We start from the raw sequence: 19,534 nt of genomic DNA, 5'->3' as shown, positions 1-19,534 counted from the left end.
GCAGACACCACCTTAGGAAAACGGCATGCGTCCTGAGCTCCACCTTGTCATCATGAAAGAATAAAAAAAAAAAAAAAAGGTATTGGTCTTACAAAGACAGGGCCCCCCCAACTCCGACGGACTAAAGCCAATGCCAGAAGGAGAACAGTCTGCCAAAACAAATACTTGATAGTCACCCCAGCAAGAGGTTCAAAGGCTGAAGGAAAGTATAGACCAAATTTAAGTCCCAGGGAGCTGTAGGTGGAACAAAAAGGTGGCTACACCCATAACACTCCCAGAAGAAAAGTCCACAGCCCAGGTATGAGGGCCAATTTGCGTTGAAAGAAAATAGAGGGGGCAGATATCTGCACTTTAAAAGAAACAAATCCTAAACGGAAGGTCCCAACTGTCACAGCATGCTACATAAGACCGCCAAATGCCCTAACCGGTTTGCTGGCGCGAAGCATAGTAAGGATAACATTCTTGGATGGCCCTGCATCTCAAGATAACGCCCTTAACAGCCACCCCATTAAACACAGCTGCGTTAGGTGGGGGTGAACGAAAAGGACCCGGTTGCAGACGGTCCGGATGAAGTAGTAGGGGCCACTAGACGTCTGCTAAGAGGAAGTAGTGGAATTATAGGAAATCGGTAAACCATGTTGTAGGTCCATGGAACTGAGCGCGTCCACTGCCTCTGCAGCCATATTCCAAGTTCTGGACACACATCTTGGTAGCCGATGTTTAATCGAGATGCCACGAGGGCCACCGGAGGCCGACCCCAACGACATTTCAAGGCTTGGAATAAGTCGATGAAGAATCCATTCTCCAGAGTGGAGATCTGGAGAAAGATAATCTGCTTCCCAGTTGTCCACTTCCAGAAAGAACACCGCAGACAGGATCACTGACTGACTCTCGGCCCACCGGAGAAGCAGAGTAATTTCTTGCATAGCCATGCAACCATGAGTTTCACCCTGTCAACTGATATAATCGAGGGCCCTCGATTATATCAAACACATTCATCCACAGTCTTTCCTGTGGAGACCAACGGCCCTGAAACTGACAGATTAGGACTACCGCACCCTATCCTCATAGACTGGCGTCTGTCACGATTATCCAATCCCTCAGTCCGAATCTTCAATCGGCCAAGAGTTAGGTTGCATCCACCAGAGGAGACACCCTGGTTGTCGAGGCCAACCGTATCATCCGATGTAGGAGTAGGTGAGACCCTGACCGCTGTGTCAGGAGGTACGGCTGGAACTCCAAATTGTACCACCTCAAAGGCAGCTATTTTCTTCCCAAGAGGCGAAGATAAATAAGTAAATACACCACCTTCGGGCTGAGAACTAGTTGAACTAGTAGCCGAATGTCCTGGGCCTTGTCTTCCTGTAGGAACACCTGCTGGAATCTTGTATACAGGATCACCCCCAGAAAACTGTAGACTTTGTGCTGCGTCAGTCTTGTATGTTAGCAAAGCATGGTCCCAGAGAAGAGTTTCCAATAGGGTCTAGATCAACAGGTCGACTAAGTAAGGCATTATTGTCACAGCTGATGTCTGAAGGTGTGCAATTATGACAGACATGACCTTGGTGAAGACACGGGGTGCCAAAGATATACCGAACGGCAATACCTGAAACTGATAATATCGGAAGACGCAGGAAAGCTTGTTCCAGCTCCCAAAGTGGGACATGTAGATATGGATCTTTGATATCCAGAGAAATTACAGACTCCACCGGTTCCAAGTTCGCAGGACTGAGTGAATCGACTCTTAAAGCGATGAACAATCAGATACTGGATTAAAAACTTGAAGCTCATGATAGGCCTGACAGACCTGTCCGACCTGGATAAAAACCTTTTGAAAAGTCAGTAATTGAGCTCCTGCCGTAGGAGATCCCAAGTGGGACTGAGACCATCACGCTACCTATTTTCAACTGTCAATGTGCTACAGTCTGTTGGCGACCTCTACTTCTGCTAACCCTAGCGTGCGTGGAAGCACCCTAGGCTCCACCACGAAAGGGTTGAGGGGGCACGAAAGGAAAGACTTGGGAGCAGTGGAAGTCCTTCTGGATGGCGGGGCAGTTGAAGGGAGGAAAAAACAAAACAAAACAAAAAAAAACAACTTACCCCCTGTTGCTGGGGATATCCATTGGTCCAGTACTGGACCAAAAGGCATATCTCCAGTGAATTGCAGACTTTTACCGCCCCTTTGGATTATGCATCCGCCTGCCAAGAGCGCAGCCAGATAGCTCTGCAGGCTGCAATAGCAGAAGCAGATGTACGTGAGCCGATTTGGCCGATATCCATGGAAGCCTCTCCCAGGTACACCTCCGATTCACTGTGCGGCTAGGAATCGTAACTCTGCTCTAAAAGCAACGGAGTCCAGACCCATTATGAACTGCACCGCACAGCAGCTACAGCATTGTTAACCTAATTGTTGGTCTGAATTGTGCTCCAGTACACAGACCAGAGTGTAGTTTCTAACTTACGATCCAAAGGGTCCATAATAGACGTTGCACCTGGGACCTGAAGCGTCCTTTGATAACCGAGAACTGGGTGCATCCACTAGTGGAAGGGCTTCCCGCTTTTCTAGCAGAGATGAAGAAAACGGATTGAAGTCGAAACGTCTCTGAATCTGGAAACGAATTGTTTGCTTTACCAGCATACACTCCCACTGCTTCCATGTCCTAGAAGCAGTGGGGGAAAAGTATTGAGAGCCGCAGTAGTGAAGCTCTTGGTGGGGGACAGGGGAGCGCCTGTGGGAGCCGCAGCAGTGCCGTTCCCTACAGCCTGTGCGCTCCCAATGCCAACAGTGTTGAGAGCCGCCGTAGCGAAGCTCTCGACATGGGACGGGGAAAACAGGATTTTGGTACTTACCGATAAGGAGGAGGCGAAGCAAGTATACAGAAAAGAAAAGGTTGAAAAAACAAGAGATATGGTAAGAACTTACCTTTGTTATCTCTGTTTCTACGAAGTCCATAGGGTCCACAGGGTTGACCTTGGGGTATAGGTTGGGAACCAAATCCGGGCACCACGCAGTTAAAGCTTTTAGCTCCCAGGATGCACTGGGTCCACTCTCCCTATAACCCCACCCCCAAGCCAGAGGCACCTCAGTTTGTAAGTAGCCAAAGGCCGGAGGAGGAGAGAAAAAGAGAGAGAAAACTGGAACACTCAATAACCATACTCACCGAAATGGGAGACGGAAAACCGGTGACCAGCCACACAGCCCATATGAAGCCAGGTGCGTCAGGGCGGGCGCCCTGTGGACCCTATGGACTTCGTAGAAACAGAGATAACAAAGGTAAGTTCTTACCATATCTCTTGTTTTCTACTTCAGGGTCCATAGGGGGTCCACAGGGTTGACCTTGGGGATGTCCCAAAGCAGTTCAACCAAGGGTGGGGACGCTCCTGTGCTGAGAGGAGAATCCGTCGCCAAAAAGGAAGCATCCTGAGAGGCAAAGGAAACCAATGCCTAGAACCTTAAAAAGGTGTGGACAGAAGACCACGTGGCCACCTAGTAAGGTAAAACAGCCGAGGCGCCACAGCGAGCCGCACACATGGCCCGAGAAAAAACAAGCATCAACAACAGGAAGGCCTACCCATGGGTAGGCCCCTGAGGAAGACCTACGAGGCCATCCTGCCAACATTTGGTTATAGGCCGGCCATCCTTTCCTGTGAAAACCAGAAATCTCAGACCACCAATAAGGAGTCCGATTTCCGTAAGGAACCTGAACGGATCACAAAAATCCAAAGAGGCCAGACCACAGTCAATGAGGCCACACCAGCCGAGAGGACTGGGGACAGAATGGCCGTACCATAAGTTCCAGAATAATATGGAACCTGAAAACCACTAAGAAGCAACACAGGGCGAGAGCAACTCCCACCCTGACATGATGCCCTCCAGAAGAGGGAGCCACATGAGAACGCTCCCAATTCAGACACTCTCCTGGTTGATATAAACACCCTGAGAGAAAGAGAGAGCCTAAGCAATAGACCATGTAATGGCTATCACAACCAGCGGTTCCATTGACTGTCCCCGGAGGTAACGAAGAACCACTACTTACTCCCCAGGAGTCCCTAGGGAGGACAAATGGAGGCATAATCAAGAAAACACTCCAAAGGATGAACTGGATACCAGAGTGGAGCAATTCCATATCTTAACCATACTGACAGTGTAGAGATCCGCACTGTCAGGAAGACCAGGCCAAGTGTGAAACCCAAGCCAGCCGGAAGGAATGCCAGAATATCTGGAAATCCTGGACACCGGAGGATTGTATCGACAGGTACAATACCATAAGATTTATGGCTGCCACAGTTTGTGGTAGGTCCCAGCAAAAGCTGATCCATGTGCTCTAATCATTCCAACGATGACAAAGCCAGGGAAGCCGTAAGACCACTGTAAGGACACAGTCAAAGACAAACGACCCAGGTCCAAGGCAAAACCAAAGACCCTGAGACAACAGGTCCGGGCAGTGAAGCATCAGGGATGGAGTATCGATGTAGAGACTCCGAAGATCCAAGTACCCCTGACATCTGGGGCAATCAGGAGCCACCACAGCAGGAAAGCATCTCCGTCTCGATTGAAAACACTTCCAAAGACCTTGAGGAAGAAGGGAGACCGGAGAACACAGGTACACAAAGTGGAAGGACCACTTCACCGACAAAGAGTCGCTGAAGGTTGCTTCAGAATCCCCAAAGCTGAACTGTAACACCATAGTGTGATAAAGTCAGAAGGCCATGAGGGTCACCTCAGGGGGGCCCCCCCTGCTCACCAGGAGATGAAACCTCTCTTGGGGAAGAGACTAGTCCCCGGGATGCACGTCGTGACGGCTGAGGACTCCCGCTTCCCAATGGAGAGCTCCTGAAATGAACGCTGCCGAGATGGTCGGGAGGAGACCCTCGGACTATGTCCGAATATGTGACATACCTGTCATTGCCACCCAACGAACAGTGTTGCTAAAAAGGAAGCCACTGTCCTGACCCTGTCGGACTGAACCTTTTCAGGTTCACCGGGAAACAAGAGTTATGCCAGAGTAAGTTAATTGACAGGGTGGAATCGACAGACGTCCAACTGCACTGAAAAGGATTCGATCCAGACACTGTCCATAGCAAAGAAAACCCTGGACGAGATGGCCATAGCCACCCGGACAGGGACCGACTTGCCTCCGGAGAGAGCATCATCGTTTGAACAGTTATCCGACAGAAAAAACTCATTCCATCTGGAGATGAGCCAATTATGGAAAGGCCTGGAATGGAACTGAGCCCATTCCACCATGCATCCCAGAGTGTAAAGACATCTGTCGACTGCGCAGACAACCATGTACTCCTAATGGAAGAGAGGAGATTCCGTCTTACGCCAGAAGAATTCTCAGATTCTGAGAATCCAGCAGGGATCCTAGATGAAGAATACCCAGAGAGGGATGCAGGGAGGACTTTTTCCCCGTTGATTAAACGTCTGCACCCTGAAGAAGCCACAGTCATCCTGACCTGGCCGTAAAGTACCCCGGTGATCCCGCTAAGAGCAGGAGGCCGTCCAGGTACAGGAGCATTGGGATATACTGAACAGAAGAACTGTCAGAAAATCCAAAACGCTGGTAAACCCCTGTGGGGCTGAGGACAGTCCCAACAGGCAGAGCCCGAAAAATTGTAAGTGTTGCTGTGATACAGCAAACCTCAGCCCATGCTGAGGAAAGGTCTCTGTAAGTACCCGTAGGCACGCGTCCTGTATATCCAGTGATACCATAAAGTCCCCAGGTTCCAAACATCGTATGATGGAGCATAGGGATTTCCTCCTGAGCCCAGGTAGCTTTAGGAACTGGTTCAGGGAATTGAGACAGAGAATAGGCCAAAGAGGACCATTCAGCCACCGCACCAGAAAGAAAGCAGAACAACCAGTCCCTCACTGAGATAGTGGGGATGGCCTAATTAGCTCCGCTTACCGCAACAACTGCATAGCTTTCTGGATCTGTAAGGCCCTTGTAAAGAGGGCGTACCCTCCTACCCACGTAGCCGCGGCAACTTGACACTAATACCGGGCGAACTGAGAAAATCGGTATCTCCCAGTTGTAGGCCTGTCCCGTCAGGCTGAAGAGATATCCGTAGGTTCAGAAGCAGGATCGGCTGGCAGTCCAGGCCTGCTCGGTACTGGATATGTCGGCCCTTGTAGATGCCGACAGTCTACGAAGAAACAGACCTTTAGGCTGACCCAGAGGACAAAAAAGACTTAACAGACTTAGTCTGAGGCCTTGTAGTGGGCATAGCTGAAAGCGGTAAACTTGTCGTTAGTAATACTGCCAATGTTACTACAATCTTGTCAAGGTCAGGACCAAACAATATCAACCCTAAAGATGGTATCTGCACCTCTGCATTCCCAGAGCGCAGCCATAGGGTATTACGGAGGATACAGTCGCAGCCGGAACTCTGAAAGTTAGGAGACTGGTATCCAATATAGGCATTTCCACCTATGACAACAGCATATATTACGTGAGCGACCAAATACATTTGAACCCCCGACGTGTTGGAGGGGAAAAAAACGTTACAAATGCATCAACCCAATATGCAATAGTATTAACCAACCATGCTATAGCCATGGTAGGATGGGTAACAACTCCTGAAAGCAAGTATACTGATTTCAGGCAGAGTTACCACCTACGGATCCGAAGAATCCGACCACGCAGGAATGGGAGGCGTAGTAACGTCTGTAATCAGACGAGTAACACGCCCATCCCCCCCAGGAGGGGCTCGTGATGACCCTCAGGGAATTTGGGACAGGAGGCCAAACACTGTTGTAACACCTCCTATCTGGCAACAGCCAGAGTACCGCTATGCGATCCACCCGCTAGTCAGCAACAGGGAACCCGAAGGCACGCAATACTGAGGGTGTATGATACAGGTGCAGGTCAACATTCACTCTAACCAGAATGGACCTGCTACCAGCCCTAAAGCAGGGATAATAATACCTGAAATAGGCTTCCCCCCGTGTAAGAGGGAAAGAGCCCCGAACAGTACCCAGTTCACGGCAGAGCCAACTGGGAAGTAACCACAGGGCGTCAACCACGCCGATTAGCGTTTCGTAGAAAACGACATCCACCCAGGGTGGCTGTTGTGGTAATCCCTGCAAGGGGAATGACAGACTATTGTGGCACCAGGGGGAATTCATATACTGCGAAAAACCCCTGCAGGGAGCGGTAGTCTGTGTCACAGGGGAAGAGTGCAAGAAGCTGCGAGATACCCTGAGATGAAAAGGGCAGTATGGTGAAGTAACCCCAAGTGAGGTACAACAATGGGGCCCGCCCGGCGATCCGCAATTGAGAGGATCCCGAGAAAACAAACCGCCCAAGGGGGTCGTGAAAGAGGCCAGCACCAGATGACGCCACATACAGAACCCTTTATGAGTCAAATCCTCCGCACTAACACCTGCAGCACATGACTTGCAGGATAGTAAAAATGGGTGCAGTATAACGCTCTATCTCCTGGTCAGACATATCTGACCAATCTTGGCGGAAATATTAAGCAGCGCTATACTGGTCCTGACTGATGCCAAAATTAGCCGCAGGGACCCATTTTCAGCGTATGCAACACACAGTTCCAACTAAAATGTGGCAACGTGCAGCACGCAACAGTATGTGACAAACCTCACAAATATTAACGAGTATATAAATGTGAGGTCTCAGAACCACCCTAAGTACAGCTGTATTAGGGCAGATAAAGAAAAGGGATAGATATACACTGACAGGTGAGAGAATAAAGTACAGTCAGCACTAGCATAAGTCACATACAATGCAGATATATACATATATACATAAACATGTCATATAATATACTGCACTATTACACTGCATTCAACTGCCCAGATTCAGTGTCTGGGAAGGCTACAGTGCTGTGTGCACTGACCTGATGGTGAGGTACGCAGGGGGACTGGACTCACTGCCATCCCCAGAGATTTCTGCTGCACCACAGAGATAAAATGGCCGCTGGAGACCTCAGAAGAAGCGTGGCCCGCGGAGGAAGCAGCTCAGCGACGCCAGACTATGGATACTGAAAGGCGCGCTGAGCTGAGGGGAGGAGCCGCTGTAACAGGGAAGGCTGCCTCCCCTGGCCGGCTATTAACCCCCGGGACGCCGGCTCCCTGCACCGATCGTTAAGTCCCAGGTGGTCTAGTGGACACACGGGGTATGGGGGGCCCGCCGCCACTGCCGGCGCCTCCGGTCTGTCCCCTGAGACCGGAGGCACAGGACTGCATTTGAATGCGCGGATCACCGCAAGCGGTGATCCGCGACCTTACCTGCTCCCCGTGGATCCGGCAGCAGTCCTGGGCGCCCACAGAGTCCGGCTAGTACAGACTCTGGGGTCCCGCTGAGATCCCCAGATCTGTACTGGCGTCTCAGCGCCAGCGGGGTGACGGAGCGGCAGCTTAGACGTCCTATGGACAGTCCGACGCTGCCGCTCTGAAGAGTCCAAAGTCCATGGAAAAAACTTTGTCCCTAAAAAAATAAAATAAGCTTAGGGGCTGCTAATCAGCTCCCCCTGCGCTAACGGTGACCCGACTCCGGCCGGGCACCAACTTAAACTGAGGTGCCTCTGGCTTGGGGGTGGGGTTATAGGGAGAGTGGACCCAGTGCATCCTGGGAGCTAAAAGCTTTAACTGCGTGGTGCCCGGATTTGGTTCCCAACCTATACCCCAAGGTCAACCCTGTGGACCCCCTATGGACCCTGAAGTAGAAAAAAACCTAACACAACCAGAGACCTAAAACTGTTCTCCAAGTCAAAACATAAAATGATCCCGACCCTGGCCAGAAGGAACAACGCAGGGTAGGCGTCCAGTGTCCCCTATGGTACCGGAGAAAGGGATTTATCGGTAAGTACCAAAATCCTCTTTTCTCCTTCATCCATTAGGGGACACTGGAGGCTAAAGACAGTGGGGAAGTCCCAGAGCTCCTGTAACGGGCGGGAAGCGATGAGAACCCCGGAAAAAACAGGCCATACTGCGTTGCAGAGGCCGCAAACCTGTCAGTCAAAAATAATAAAGACATGCCGGCCAGACCAAAAAACCGCTCCACAAAGAAATTCCATGGAAACCCCACAAGGAACCGATTGAGCGAGAAGAATGCTCTGTAAGAGAAAAAAAAAAGCCGGAGGCTCCCTAGGTGATACCATATCCGCCTGTCTGAGGGTCAGACAACTCCAGCCGGCCAGCGAATGTGTTGATGCTGGCTAGCCAAGATGAACCGCATCCTATCAAACAAATAGTGTGACTGTTGTACAAATGGCTGCTGTCCTGTCCACAGAATACAAAAAAAACATCAGATAAGGGACTAGAATGAAGGTGAATCTGGTGGAAGAACCATTACCGCAAGTGTTTGTTAACCTGGAAAGCCAAAAATACCCTTGGAAGAAAGTCCATTGTTGTAAGTAATTATGCACTATTCTTGTGAAAAACCAAGTCCGGAGGACAACAGGATAGAACTCCAAGTATTTTGACATCCTCCCAGCTGAGAGCGGGCGAGTAGAAGCATTACCTTCCACAAAGGTATTGTAAATTCACCTACTCCCGAGGTGCGAACAGAGGAGACTGCAAGAAGGAAAGTACAAGATCCAAATCCCATGGAGCCGTAGGAGGAATAAAGGGTGAATGAAACCGAATCACACCATGAAGAAGAGGCTGTACCTCCCAGCTACTTCTGGAAGAAAAACAGTCAGAGCTGAAACTGAATTTTCAGAGAACCCGTGTGGAGAAAATAGCTTGCATAACAAGCAAAAATCTGGCTAGATATTGAATATTGAAGGAAGAAGCCCCTCTACGTTCAGACCCTGAAATATAAAGATCCCAAAAAGGTGTTCATTTTTTTTTTTTTTAGAAGAACTACTCTTTGGATCTCTTAACATCCCTAAGATGGCCAGTTTAACAACCACGCCCAGAAACGTAGCCGCTTTAAGTCTGGATAGACTAAAGGACCCTGTAAAAGAGAAGTTCTCCTCAGAGGCAGTGGCCATGGATCGCATATTAGCAGAATAGATATCAGAGTTCTGGAACTTAAACTTACCCTAGGGGAAGGAAAAGATGGTATTCTGTCCACAGAGAGGAGGTGAAGCTGAAACGTCCAGCAGTGAAAGTCTATAAAGGAAAAGCCTTGAATACTGTAACCATCTTCCTATGGAGGCTAATGGAAACATGCACCGAAAATAAACTATATCAAAAGACCCTCCTCACCATCTCCTGAATGTAAGTGGCTTTCTTTGATGGAGGAACACTCACTGACCTAAGGTGTCCCTGAGCATCTTTGCTGGTGAATGAGACTTGGGAAAAATTCAGAATCCCCCCATGACGAATAAGACTGCTGAAAGTCACTCTGTGATAGGACCCTGGAATGGGCCTTCAGCAGAAGATCCTGCAGATGATAGTGATTCCCTGTAAACGACAGAGAGACTTCATCACAGCCCTGAATATCCTGGGGGCTAAATGAGAATATCCAGAGATATCATGTCTAGTACCGCACTCCGCGAGGGAAGGGACGCTATGCTTAAGAATAGATTGAGATATGTCAAAATCGGAGAAGGTCTGACCGATCCGTCCGACTTCAAAAACCCCAAAGATTCCAGAGTAAACCCTTTTTCCTCGGTTTGGGAATCTGGACCAGCACTCTTAGGTAGAACTAGTGTATAGTTCACAGTAAAACAATACCTGTGTTACAAACTAGTGGTAAAAAACCAAGGCAGAGGAGAAGACTAATAAGTCAAACTTGTATCTCAAGAGATGAAAAACCCGGACCCAAGCGTCCATACCAAATTCCGTCTTAACTACTAAAGTCCATAAGACACGCTCCCACTCTTGGGACCCCCAGGTGAGAGGAAACCAGCAAGCACTAGGCTAAGTAGTGTTGTTGCGACTGTCACAGGACGTGTTTCTGGAGGTCGGGGCAACCTAGAGCACTAAAGGACCTAGGCCAGAGTCCTGAGAAAGAACTTTTAGGAGGAGCCGCAGATAGAATATAAGAGTTAACTCTATATCCACTGCAAGTAATACACTATCCGCTATTGAAATGATTTACAGCAGTTTGAATTTCACCTGACAGGTCGCAGTTATATATGGCCCCCAGATAGGGGGCGTTACTACACTTGATCTTAACCAAAAGGCCAAGAAGCGATCATAAAGTCTTAAAAAGACAGTCTCAGGAACATCGACAACGCTAAACCTGCTATATCTATGAACAAGAGAAAAAAAGATATTAACCGCCAGAACATCAGAACGTTTCTCCAGATGTTCTCCAACCTAATCCAGCTTTACAGAAACTCGAAAAGCAATTGTACTTGCTGCTCCCATAGACTGAGTATTCTGATCGCTTGGGCTTGTGTTGCTGCTCCCATAGACTGAGCAGCTTATTACAGCACCTTGCCGGGTATATTACCTTTAATGTGAGAGCCTTGAGCGGGCTTTGTCTCCTGGCTGTGTTAATGTGACCGCTAGGTATATTACAGCGCCTTGAGTGCTTTGTCTTTAGCTGTCTGACCACTCTGGAGCAGCATAGCTGCTATAACACCGCCATTAATGCAATAACCTGGCTACCCCGCTACTCGGGGGAGTCAGGGTCTACTCACCAAACTACATATGCTGCCAGCGGCAGTGTGACTGGTGGGGGACCGTCTGCGCGCTGCATGCAGTGGCATATGGAACCCCCTGTATTATAGACAGTGTCTAAGCAGTTGGGGAGCCCAGGCGAAGTGCATGCACTTGCGAGTGGGTCCCCCTGGCAGCTCCATCGTTGTAGACAGGCAGTGCAGCTACTGCCTGTCTGTCCTCAATGTAATCTTCTAACATCAGCGCAGCAGCGCTCTTTCAATTAAAAAACCTTGAGACGTGTAGCTACACACCCAGCTCCACTCGGGCACAAACTTAGACTGAGGCTTGGAGGGGGGTATAGAGGGGGAGGAGCTAGTCACACTTCTTGAAACGTAAAGTGCCCTGACTCCACTTAGCACCGTCTATACCCCACTGTCTTTAGCCTCCAGTGTCCCCTAGTGGATGGAGGAGAAACACGTGTGGGAGCTGAAGCAGCGCTGTTTCCTACAGCCTGTGAGCTCCCGGGGCTATATTCAAGCAGCCGCTCGTTTCCAACTGCCACTAGCGCCATAGCATAAACACCCACTGCTTCCTAGAGGCAGTGGGCAATAGTAGAGAGCAGCAGAAGGGCTCAGTGCAGCCGTCTGGCCACAGGTTACTGAGCAGAGAATCATGCAGGGTAACTGTTTTCTCCATACTCCCTGTCAGCTGCGGAGGGGAGCTGTCAGGGGGTTTTGGGAGAAGCCCTGCGCACTCCCAGTGGCTCTCATGCTGCGGGAGAGGGGAGCTGTCAGAGGCTTTTAATAGAAGCCCTGTGCACTCCTGCCTGATGAGTCAGGGCACCAGGGACCCAGACCCCAACCTTTGGATAGGTGGCGAAGGGTCCCTGTAGACAGATTGCCTATGTAAAAGTTAAAATAAGAAAATAAAAATTAAAAGCAAGATGCTGGAACTCTGTCCTGAGTGACCAGCTCCTATGGCACATTCTTCTAAACTGAGGGCTGATGGGGTATAGAGGGGGTGGGGGTGGGAAGAGAGTGCAGACAGAAGATAGCACAGTACTGTGGGCCAAGGAGAGGGTTAGGGGCTTTCACTGGCATTGGACAGAAGGGTTGTCATTCACCCGGCTGCTGCGACTCGCACACAACGCATCATGCAGTACCCGGTCATTTAAAAAAAACAAAAAACGGAGTCCCACAGTCTATAGTGCGTATTTTGTGATCACATTGTATGTGGTAAGGAATTTAAATTAATGGTGCATACACACGGTCAGATTTTGTGTCAGATCTGAACGATTACGATTTTAAAAATCGTTCATATCTGATGCTGGATAACGATATCTGACATCTGATGCGTTTGCAGTCAGATTGACGATTTCATTCATTTTAATACTGTCTGAAATCGTTCAAATCATTGGTAAAAACCATTCATCTGACAGATCTGACCATGTGTATTGACCATACCAGGTTAGGGACAGATGTGAACAGTTTAATAGGGATAGCTGTACTAAGCCTTGGCTAGACATCAAGTGGAAAGAAAAAAAGCACCACCCAATCAGCTCCTAACTCACTTTACAGGCTGTGCTTGAAAAAAAAATTACAGGAGCTGATTGGTTGGTACTTTCTCAAAGGCTTAGTACATCTATCCCATATGCTCTATAAAGTGCTGTGTAATATGGGGGGGGCAATAATATTCTTTAACCTGTGTTTAAAACATAAGAAAGGGGTCCACCATTTGGTGGCGTTCTGCAAGTTAACTTTTTGCTATTGACAAATGAACTACTGCAGCAGCTACTTTGCAATGAATCAGATAATTTATGAATACTCCAATTTCACAAGAAACCACAGCTTCATCGACTAAACACTCAAAGTAATTTCAGTCAATCAGGATGTGTAAACATTACAGTAAACAAAGCCTGACTGCATGATCTGGCCTTTGTATAACACAGGGGCATTGGCTTTATTAGGGGGGGTGCAGTCTAATGTAGAGAATATACATATCAAGAGCCAAACAACCCAATTAGGGTGAGAACACGTCCAGAGTAAAACATATTACAGTGCAGGCAAAGAAACTGTACTCATGTCCTACACACAGGGATTTACTGCACTGTTATACTACCCTGTGTCAGGCACAATAAAGCACATAATAAGGCATGACCCTAAGTAAGTGCACAACCCTCCTGCCAGTGGGGATTCAAGATAATCAGCCCTTTATAAGTTAAGGTGCCCATACACTTGGCGATGTGCTCACGATCCAACATAGTGTACGATTTCCCTTGAAACTCTCCCCGGCAGTCCTGCACACGATTTGGTGTAAACAGTGGCCGATGTGACAGACGATTTATCGTGCATCCTTTCTTTTCCCAGAGAGTCGTGTCCCAGATCGGCAAACCTGCCCTACAGCACGGCAGATCTGAAGATGCGATGTACGACCAGCTGGGAAGCGTATCGGCATCGTGATCATGAGTGGAGACTCACGATTAGGACATATTTTACACGATCTGTCATTCCGATGCGTCAAAATCGGGCAGATCGTGTAAAAGAAAAAAAAATATATGTAAAAAAAAAAAAAAAATCGCTAGGTGTGTAGGAACCTTTAGACACTAGTGAAAACAGTTCGGACAATACTTTTCTGAAATTATGTTTATATACAAAATACCTTAAGCACAAAACAAATTATTCTAAGGGGGGGTGAGGGGATTGTTTTTTCACTTGCGAGTGCCATGTGCACTCATTTTTGTTTGCACTCTCCTTAAGCTGGCCACACATCTAAAGGTTATCTGTCCAACCAGCCAACTAGTTGGTTGGTTGGAATGAAAATCTGGTAAGGGATGAAAGCAAACGACAATCAGCAATTTTCTCCCAAACGCTGGAAAATGGACAAAAACTGTTGTTTGAACAAATAGTTTAGATCAAACATTTAACAAACTTGTCTAATTACCATTTTCATCTGTTTTCTGGCATTTAGGAGCAAATTGCTGATCATCATTTACTCCCATATGTTACCAGATTTTCATTCCAACCAATCAACAAGTTGGCTGGTTGGATGTAAGTTGGTCTAGTGTGTGGCCATCTTTAGGCAGCGAGCACAAATCCACCCTAAGCCAGGCTTTTGGGGAGCCAGACTACCGTTTGAGCAGCAAACCCAGTAGTTTACACAGGTTTAGCTAATTTACACTGTTAATCCCAGTGCATTTGGGTGCAACATCAACGATAAGCAATGGCCACATGTCCACCTGTGGCACTCCAGTTGAGAGGCACAAACAACTGAATAGCTCCCGTCACCGTGGCTTAGACCGAAACTGCAGCCGCAAAAGAAACTATTTCCCACCTTTAAGTCCTCACATAACTCATAACAAAGCTTTAAGTTGCACTATATCAGTACAAGCAGCAAACTTATGCAAGTGGTGTGAACGACTTGTGGTTGGCACAAGTGCTAAATGGAATGCATGGTGCAATTTAAAAAATAAAATAAAAAATAAAATCTGTCAAGAATAAAAAGAATGAAACATCAAGTTACATATAAATCTGGAAATAAAAAAAAACACAATGTGTGTAATGAGAGATATAGATTGTATATATATATATATATATATATATATATATATATATATATATATACACACACACACACACACACACATACATATATATACATACACACACTAACTAACTTTAATTTAATTGTTTTTCACGCCCGTTGTTTCATCTAAAATGTGAAGAGACTGGGGTGCAACATTCAATTATTTTGGGCGCCCATGACTTTCTGCATGTTGCACCCAAAAACACTGGGTTTAGCCCCATCAAGCAGCTAAACCCATCTAAATTCCTGGTCAGGGCTCACCAACTCAGGAGCAGAGCAACAATTGAATTGATCCATCAAACGCTTATTAGTTAAAGGGCACGATTCTATTCAACGCGATGTAAATAGCACCGAGAGATAGCTCCCGGAGCTATTCAATTCATCGCGATGTTAGGACTGGGAAAGGCTCATTTTCGTGCCTTAAACAGGGTGTTTAGGCGCGATAACGGGCATTCCTCGATCTAACTTCCCAGCGTGAGGCTGTTTTCCAGGCGCGAAGGGCAGAAAACGGCCTCACGCCGGGACTTTTGTCGGATTTCTGCTCGCATCCCCGGAGGGATCAGAGAAGAAATCATTAGTCGGATTTGGCAGCGCGGTGTATTGAATATCTCCGGGAGATAACTCCCGGCGCTATTTACATCGCGTTGAATAGAATAATAATAAAAAAAAACTATTGAATTCACCCTTAAGAATGATCACATTGTTAAGTTAGTGGTAATGTGCATCCAAAATAATAGTTTGGGAGGATAATTAGTGTGAAGCAAAAACACAATAGTTCATTCTTGTATAGATAACAAACACACCTCTGACCATTGGGCAATAAATCTCTCCAGTATCTGATACCAAAAAAACAAAAACAAACAAACCAAAAGGAGAACTACATTGCAACACGACTACCAATATCCAGTAAATAATGCAAAGAGATCACAGCAGTTACACTAATAGTATAGTATCAGTGTGAGGGATCACTCACCAATCACAGGCATCTGCCAATAGTCAGTGTGTAGTTTACACCAGGGGCCTGGTGAGGGAGGGTTGACCATTATTTTTTGGGCACCCCACAGAGCAATTCAATTGTTACTCCCTTTGGCACCCTTACGCCGACCCCAAAAAAGGAGTTAAACCGTGTATAGCAGCTAACCCCGCCTGAAGTCCTGCTTTGGGCACCCTAACAGCTGGGCTCTGGGAGGCTGCAAGCAGAAGTGTAACCGCAGCTACACGCACCGAGCAACAATTTCATTTCTTTGTCGGGCGCCCTATAAAACAATTGAATAGCCCCCACAGTCTAAATTAAAAAAAAAAAACAATGTGGGGGAGTTTCAATCATTTTATATGGTTTTTCCCTAGCCAAACTTAACCCTCACACAACCAACAGCGATCTAGACAAGGCTCAAATCATAGCAACGAAAGCTCCACAACACTTTTAAGCTCCGTTGTCACCACAGAAGAGACCTTTAAATCAGATGCCACTCACCAACTTTTCGAATGATGGACAGCAACTAAATAAGAAAAACAAAGTGCAATTCTATGCGATAGGCCATTCCAGAACAGCACATCCCCATAGAGTCAATGTATTTTGAATACTCAAGGGGGCGATTCACTTGAGCTTGATGTCCCGAAAAGTTAGTTCGGCGATGTGATTTTTGCAGTAAAAAAAAGCTATTTTAATCACAATCTCCCAATTTAATTCCAACCTCCAAGACAAGTTTCACAGGAAAAATAAATAAAAATATATAACATTTTTCCCCTTGCACCCCCCTGAGCATGTGACATGGCAGGGATATATATTTTTTTAAGTTACAAATGTCAGGACATGGGGCAGAACCTCTGGTACACCTCTGCCAATGAATAATCAGTCACGTGAAGGCATCGATACAGCACAATGGAGGGAATTAAATTCAATGCGCTAATAGCGATGGGAGGGACTCCCGAAGCTATTCAATACATCGCGCTGTTTGGGCGCACTAAGGGTTTCTTCTCACACACCCCTGTGGATGACAAGAGAAATCTGACAAAAGTTCCGGGTGCGCGGCTGTTTTTCTGCATAGCGCTGCGCTAGCAGCTGCGCGTCCGGCACTTTGGTTAAAAAAATGCCGGTTACCGAGCCTTAAAACCCTTGTTAAGGCGCGATTACCGGCATTCTCTGGCCACACAGCGCACTGAAGTGAATAGCTCCTGGAGCTCGCTCCCAGCACTATGCAATTCGCATTGAATTGAATCACCCCCAATATGGCTAATACTGACAAGACAGTTTTCAGGCGAATTTCTCAAAAATGCGGGTGCAAGTGCTGTGGGACAGGAACGCGCGGGTGCAAGTGCTGTGGGACAGGAACGCGCGGGTGCAAGTGCTGTGGGACAGGAACGCGCGGGTGCAAGTGCTGTGGGACAGGAACGCGCGGGTGCAAGTGCTGTGGGACAGGAACGCGCGGGTGCAAGTGCTGTGGGACAGGAACGCGCGGGTGCAAGTGCTGTGGGACAGGAACGCGCGGGTGCAAGTGCTGTGGGACAGGAACGCGCGGGTGCAAGTGCTGTGGGACAGGAACGCGCGGGTGCAAGTGCTGTGGGACAGGAACGCGCGGGTGCAAGTGCTGTGGGACAGGAACGCGCGGGTGCATTTACAGGAAGTGCATTGAAAACTGCATTTGAGAGTTAAAAGGTTTTCCCAACATTTTGCAAACTTATCTTAAAACACTGAAAAAGGACATTAAAAATACAATGTTATGTACACCAAAATACTGTACAGACTTTAATTTGCTGAAAAGCACTTGCGGTCTACCAGTATGCCACCATTACTAAAAAAAATTTAAAAATATGTTTATAAATCCAAACATTTAAGAACATCCAATGCTTTACTTAAGGCCACTAACCACCTACTGATACCGTTCTGCTGTTATTTGGCACGTTTAGGTGGTGCAGGGCGATTCCCCCACTTCCCCTCGCCTCAGTCGTACATTGCATAATTAACGCGCAGATATTTCCACAATTCCCCAGAACGCCAGTTTACAAATTAACTGCTAGAGGTGCGGGAGCGCGATTCATGAAAATTAGGTGCAATGTGCTCAATCCGATTCAATTTAACGCAAATTGAATAGCACCGGGAAGGAGCTCCCATATTCAGCTCTGCGCGCTGTTAGGTTGGGGAACGCTTGGCATTTAGTCACGAGAACGGGCATTCTCAGACTAAACTTCCTGGTATAATGCTGGTTCCGCCGCACTAAGGGCAGAAGAGAGCATCGTGCCTGTACCTTTGTCGGATTTCTGCTCGCATCCTAGAAGAAATACTTAGTCGGGCGCTGAATTGAATAGCTCGGGGGAGGTCATTCCTGGCGCTATTCAATTCAAGCTCCCAAACGCCCGCTGAATCGCCTCAAAAGAACCAGACAGGGGCCAGTGACCAACATAACAGTATCTGACATTGGACAAACACCTAGAAGATGGAAATGCTCAGGGAGAAAATCGGATGCAGCAGTAACTTGCTACTTGCATAGAAAACATAAAAATTATATATATTACACAAAAACATATATATATATATATATAGACATAACCAGAAAGCCGCTGGGGAACTACAAGTCCCAGCACGCCGTTATCTGGCGACCAACAGGGAGGCATGCTGGGACTTGTAGTTACACAATAGTGGGAAGTAAAGAAGTGTCAGGTCAGTGCAGAGACCGAGCCCCAGCCAGACCCCCGCCATCCCCATGCTGGGGGGAGGCCCCCCCATGACAGGCCAGGGTGCGGAACGCGGCCTCCGCCATGTTGGAGCCCCCCCCTTCCCCGGGGTTGGTTGGCTGGTGAACGCTGGCCGCCGCCGGGACGAGTCCGCACGCCTCACACACTGACAACGGCCGCTTACCTCCGTGTGCTGGGTCCGGTCCCTGCTGAGGCCGCCGCCGCTCCGTGGCCCTCTCTCCTCTCCTCTCTCGCCGCCAGCGCCACTAAAACAAACAAGATGGCGGCCGCGCCCCTTCCGGCCGCCCAAACCGCTCGTTTAAACCAGCAGGATGTTTACTGATGAAATACCACAGGCCGGAGGGGGGTCACCATAGAGATGGGAGGTCCGTTGGAGAGAGCGCCCATCCTGCGTGTGACGTCGTGCGGCGTACGGTGTCAGGGATAAGGCGCCATATTGGTAGAGGAAAAACAAATATGGAGATATTGATTGTGCCTACGTGCAGAGTTAAACTATTCTCCTGCAGAGTCTCCCAACATACATAGTAATGATTTTCTCTATCTCATTTATGTTCTATATTTTGGCACAGATATATAGATATAGATCTATATACATACCTCCCAACATTTCAACAGCTGAAGGAGGGGTGTGGCTTTTAAAAAGGGGGTGGAGCCAACTGAAAACTGGCCTCGCGGCTTCCCCCCGTTTTCATCACTATAGGGGGCGTGCCCAGCACTCTCCGAGATGCT

General features: G+C 47.9%; 1 protein-coding gene across 1 annotated transcript in view; it reads right to left on the bottom strand.

The window, feature by feature from the left end:
• Positions 1 to 19,123, bottom strand: part of RAD21 (RAD21 cohesin complex component) — a 46,177-nt gene extending 27,054 nt beyond the window's left edge. The window contains exon 1 of the mRNA XM_088444372.1: positions 18,969 to 19,123. The gene's annotated coding sequence lies outside the window, so the exon portion shown is untranslated. The remainder of the gene's footprint in view (positions 1 to 18,968) is intronic.
• Positions 19,124 to 19,534: the final 411 nt, after the last annotated feature.

This window comes from Taudactylus pleione, unplaced genomic scaffold, assembly GCF_031769625.1.
Source record: "Taudactylus pleione unplaced genomic scaffold, aTauple2 ptg000360l, whole genome shotgun sequence".
Lineage (NCBI taxonomy): Eukaryota > Metazoa > Chordata > Amphibia > Anura > Myobatrachidae > Taudactylus > Taudactylus pleione.
The sequence above is the reverse complement of the archived record's forward strand: the minus strand, read 5'-3'. Positions and strand labels throughout refer to the sequence as shown.